This window comes from Salvia miltiorrhiza, chromosome 4 (assembly GCF_028751815.1).
Source record: "Salvia miltiorrhiza cultivar Shanhuang (shh) chromosome 4, IMPLAD_Smil_shh, whole genome shotgun sequence".
Taxonomy (NCBI): Eukaryota; Viridiplantae; Streptophyta; class Magnoliopsida; order Lamiales; family Lamiaceae; genus Salvia; species Salvia miltiorrhiza.
Genome location: NC_080390.1, coordinates 17369669 through 17374094, shown reverse-complemented (window position 1 = coordinate 17374094; position 4426 = coordinate 17369669). Strand labels below are relative to the sequence as shown.

The 4426-nt window shown below is 41.5% G+C and overlaps 1 long non-coding RNA gene across 1 annotated transcript; it reads right to left on the bottom strand.

Moving 5' to 3' along the window:
- Window positions 1–463: 463 nt before the first annotated feature.
- LOC131019873 (uncharacterized) lies at window positions 464–3396 on the bottom strand. Its single transcript, XR_009100517.1, has 3 exons — window positions 3105–3396; window positions 1291–1366; window positions 464–693 (listed from the first exon to the last, which is right to left on the bottom strand). It is a non-coding gene; the product is annotated as an uncharacterized LOC131019873 (long non-coding RNA).
- Between the last annotated feature and the right edge of the window lie 1030 nt (window positions 3397–4426).

Here is a 4426-nt window from a genome sequence, read left to right as displayed (position 1 = left end):
TCTATGTTCTCTGGGGAAACATATGTCACTTTTCTATCATTCATCTGATCATAACATCATAGACTGCGAAAATATGCCATGAAAGGCAAAACATTCAACATTTCATCATAACATGCTCTTCACATAAACATATTCATGAAGCATTTTAGAACATTAACATCTTTAAAACGTTGAAACTGCAGTTACCTTCTTTCCTTGATTGAGCACGATGCAATGGAGTGTTGAGCGGTGCCATATGAACCCATGTAAGTATAAAGAATCAAACTAGACTCGACTCTTTAGAATAAGGTTTCTAGGGTCAGAGCGAACGAACCGCTCTGATACCACTCTGTCACAGCCCACTATCCCAATGACGGGTTAACCGGGGTTATGACTTGGGTTGAACAATAAGAAATAGGAAATGGACAATTACTTAACATTAAAGTATATGGAAATGTCACTCATAGATAAAATGCTAGGATCATATATGATTATTTGGATACTTATAAAACATACACATAAATGAGAACTGATTAAGGTGGTTTACCCAATAACACGTGTAACAATTTCATAACATAAAGTTATCCTAATCAAAGTGTTTTGCAGCGGAAAACGTGTGAGATATACATATGAAGATGTATACTCAAGGTTACATTTCTTGAAATGTCAAAGTAACACCCGCTCAACATCATTCCATTCCATCAACTGCTCAACCTGCACATTTAGAAATACATGCAGGGCTGAGTATAAAAATACTCAGTGGGCATAGCCGAAAATACAACATGCATACATATATAAATTGAACTGCCATAACAGTAACACACAGGGGTTTTCTTGAAAGACCTGCGCTTACTAAAACATTTCTTTCATTTTCATAAAGTCGATCGGCCGATCATTTTCCTTCATATGATCCATATCTGTTCCTTTCTGTCACGCGCCGGGAAGGAGGCCTCCTTACCACGGACGCCAAGACCGGTCGCAAGCGACTCGCGGTCTCCATGAGTGTACACGTTAACCCTAGCTAGCGACCTTTGTCTAGCATAGGATCCCAATTGGATTTCCTTTAAAGTTGGCGAACCAACACAGATAGGATACATATAAAAACATAAACATTTTTGGCAGTCAATCATTTCATAAACATTTCATTTCATTTCATGAACATTTCATTTTCATTTCATAAGAGTCATTTATCATTTGGGCATAATAATAATACTGAAATTAACAGTTAAAATCATCTCATGCATATATTCGTATAAGAGGCCTACGACACGCAGGGGATCTCTATATACGTATAGTAAAAGTAATGCCCACCTGTATAGGCAAAGCCTGTCGTTTAACCTTATCTCTGAATCGGAATAGCAGTGCTAATCCTTCTGATGCTCGAAGCCTACAAGAAATCTATTCTCAATAGGTCTCCTTGTATCTAATCTTAAGTCATGGTGTAGTGCTTAACATTCTATGATTCACTTAGCCGGGTTTTCAAAATTTAATAAATAAATACTTGAAAATATTTCTCTTGAGTTAAGAACACCAACAATATTCTTACTCAATTTTCTTAAATAATTGGATTTATAAATAAAACCAATTAAATCATAAATACTTTTATTGCATGATGCAAATGCATACTTAGCATATGGTAAGTAATTACTTAAAATATGCACATAATAATGATATAATATTATTATACAAATCATCTCATGCTTAATCGTATATGCACATAATAATAATAATAATATTATTATGCAAATTATTCTTTAAATAAAAATTATTCAAACCTTGCTATAAGTCCAATTAATAAATAATGGGCAGCCCATTTAAAATAATTAAATCAAGGACCTCCCCCTTTTTCTTAAAAATTTTCGCAGCCCACTATAAAATGGGCAGCCCAAGTTAATTAAACAATAATAGGGCCATCTATTAAATAATTGAATTAAGGCCCAACATTTTCCTTAAAAAAAATCGGCCCAAGTGGTATTTAAATAAGGCCCATCTGTTTTAATAAAATAAAGGCCCAACTGAAAATTAAACAAAGAAAATCGGCCCACAACCAAGCCCGACAATCGGCCCAATTAAAGAGCCCAACTGAAATTAAAAGAAAAGGCCCAATTTTAAGCCCAATTTTAAGCCCAACCCCAAAACCCTTCTTCTTCACAGACGCCCCCCCCCTTTCATTCTCAACTCTCTCTCTCTCTCGATTCGCCCCTCTCTCTCTCAGCCATAAGTTCCGCCGCAGCGGCTCCGTCTCCGGCGAAAGGCTGCCGGCTGGTCACCCCTCGCCTCCCCCAAATCACACGCACACACACACGCAACTGCAGATCTTACTCCCTCTCTCCCAAGACTCCGCCGCCGACTCCACCAACCCCGGCGACTCAGGGAAACGATGACGAGCGCCGTCGACTCCACTCAACCCCGGCGACTCAGGGAAACGATGACGAGCGCCGTCGACTCTCCTCTCCCTCAACTGCTCTCCCTTCTCTCGCGCTAAAACGGACGCCCATCACTTCCCTCTCTCTCTCGCTGACAGTGGCCGAGCACAGCGGCACCTCCTCCCTCTCGATTCAGGTCGACAGCAGCGAGGACCGCCACTGACCGCCGCTGAGCCCTCCACCTCCATCGTTTCTCTCTCAAATCTCTCGCTTGTTCAGAGATCCGACGGCCGTAGCAGCGGGAGCTAACCACCACCGTCCGCCGACTCCGACGTCTCACCTCTCTGTCTCCGGCAGACGACAACAACGCCGCCCCTGTCTACCCTGCTCTCCCTCCGTCCGTGGCCGGACGACAGCGGCAGGGCCGCCGCGCCACGGCCTCCCTCTGCGAAATCTCAGCCTAGTCCAGCCACCACCCCGGCTCGACTCACACCCAAAAACAGCAACCCGACTCAACGTAGCAAGTTCAGAAATAAAGAATAAAAATTCAAGCTTTGTGGTTCTACTTCTCTTCTCAATCATGCTTCATATATGTATATATGTACACAGATTGTATGCAGTTTTAACATAAAGGGAAAATCATGCTTCAAGACTCATCTTTTATTGAAACATTGAGGCTTATGCAGTTCAAACTTGTATTTGTTGGTTTTCTAGTGTGATTTATAAAGCTAAAGTAAAACATAATTTAAGTTGGTAAACCTTGAATGAGAGGGCTGATCGTTTGCTGCTGCTGCTGAATTGTTGAAGGAGATGAGCTTGAAATATATATTTTGTATAGACTTATGAATTTGAGTTTCTTTCTTGCGAAGTGATATGTGGTGAGTGATCAATTAATTTGTGCCTAATGGAAAAAGGCAGAAACTTGGTTGATGTATAGTTGTATTGCAGATGAGGAGTCTGACTGTAAAGGCATGGCTTGATTGCCTGTAAAGGAGTAGATGTAGTGGGTGTATTGCAGTAGGGAAGTTGGTGATGTGCAGTAGAGGAGTTAGTGGTGGGAGTAGGTGTAGGAATAAAAATAAAATAAAATAAGATAAAATAAAATAAAAGTCTTCCAAGTTGTACTATGAAAACTGTAATAATCGTTCAGTGTTTGCTTAAATAAAAGCTCGTAAAAAAATGGTTTGAATGCTAAATTAAATAAATATGCGACGCACATAAATTTAATAACTAAATTTATAAATGTGTTTTTTTTTTTTAAACACTTTTGTTGGAATTAAAATAAACTCTTTTTCTCAATCCGGCGTGAATCATCTTAAATCTTAAGTTTAAAATAAATTCTAAATTTAGCTCGGGGAAACGGGGTATTACAGAAACCCCAGCACCCCATCTCCTCCGGCTTAACGAGGTAAGAGGTTGATGTTGTTTCTTGTTGCTTTCCTGTTGAGAGCTGAGTTTGATTCACTAATGAGTCATGTATTGTTTTAATAACGGAATTGTTTGAGATGATGAATTCCAATACGAGGCAGTTGATGTGGAATACGAGGAGAGATGTTGAGGCTAGTATAGCCGATGCCCTACAGTACCAAACGAGGATGAAGTCGAGAAGAGGCAGCGATACAGAGACGATATAGCGAGACGATGCGCCGTTGGTTCAGGACTAATGGACCAAGAGAGGGCGATACTCTTGGAGAATTTCTAGCGCATTACCACCGTCGTTGGTTGGAGGCTAGTATCCACAGGATTGACGAGTCTGAGGCCATCACTCACCTGATTCCACAGCTGCCACCCGAGTGGCATGATTGGGCGGCTCCGCTGGTGCCGCAACATATCTTGAGGACTGAGTTTAGGCATTTCGTGAGCGCCGACTTTCGTGGTTTCATCGCAACGTTGAGCCACCGCTACCTTGCTTATGGCGAGCCACCTTCACCGCCGTATGGAGAGTCTGAGGGACCAGCCCAGGGAAGGGAGCTTGTTGTTGTGCCCCCACTTCCCGAGGAGCCATTTCCGATTGCCCCTCTACCCCCAGCTGATCCGATTCTAGTTCCTTTTGAGCTGGATGTTTCAGAGCCGATGGTTTT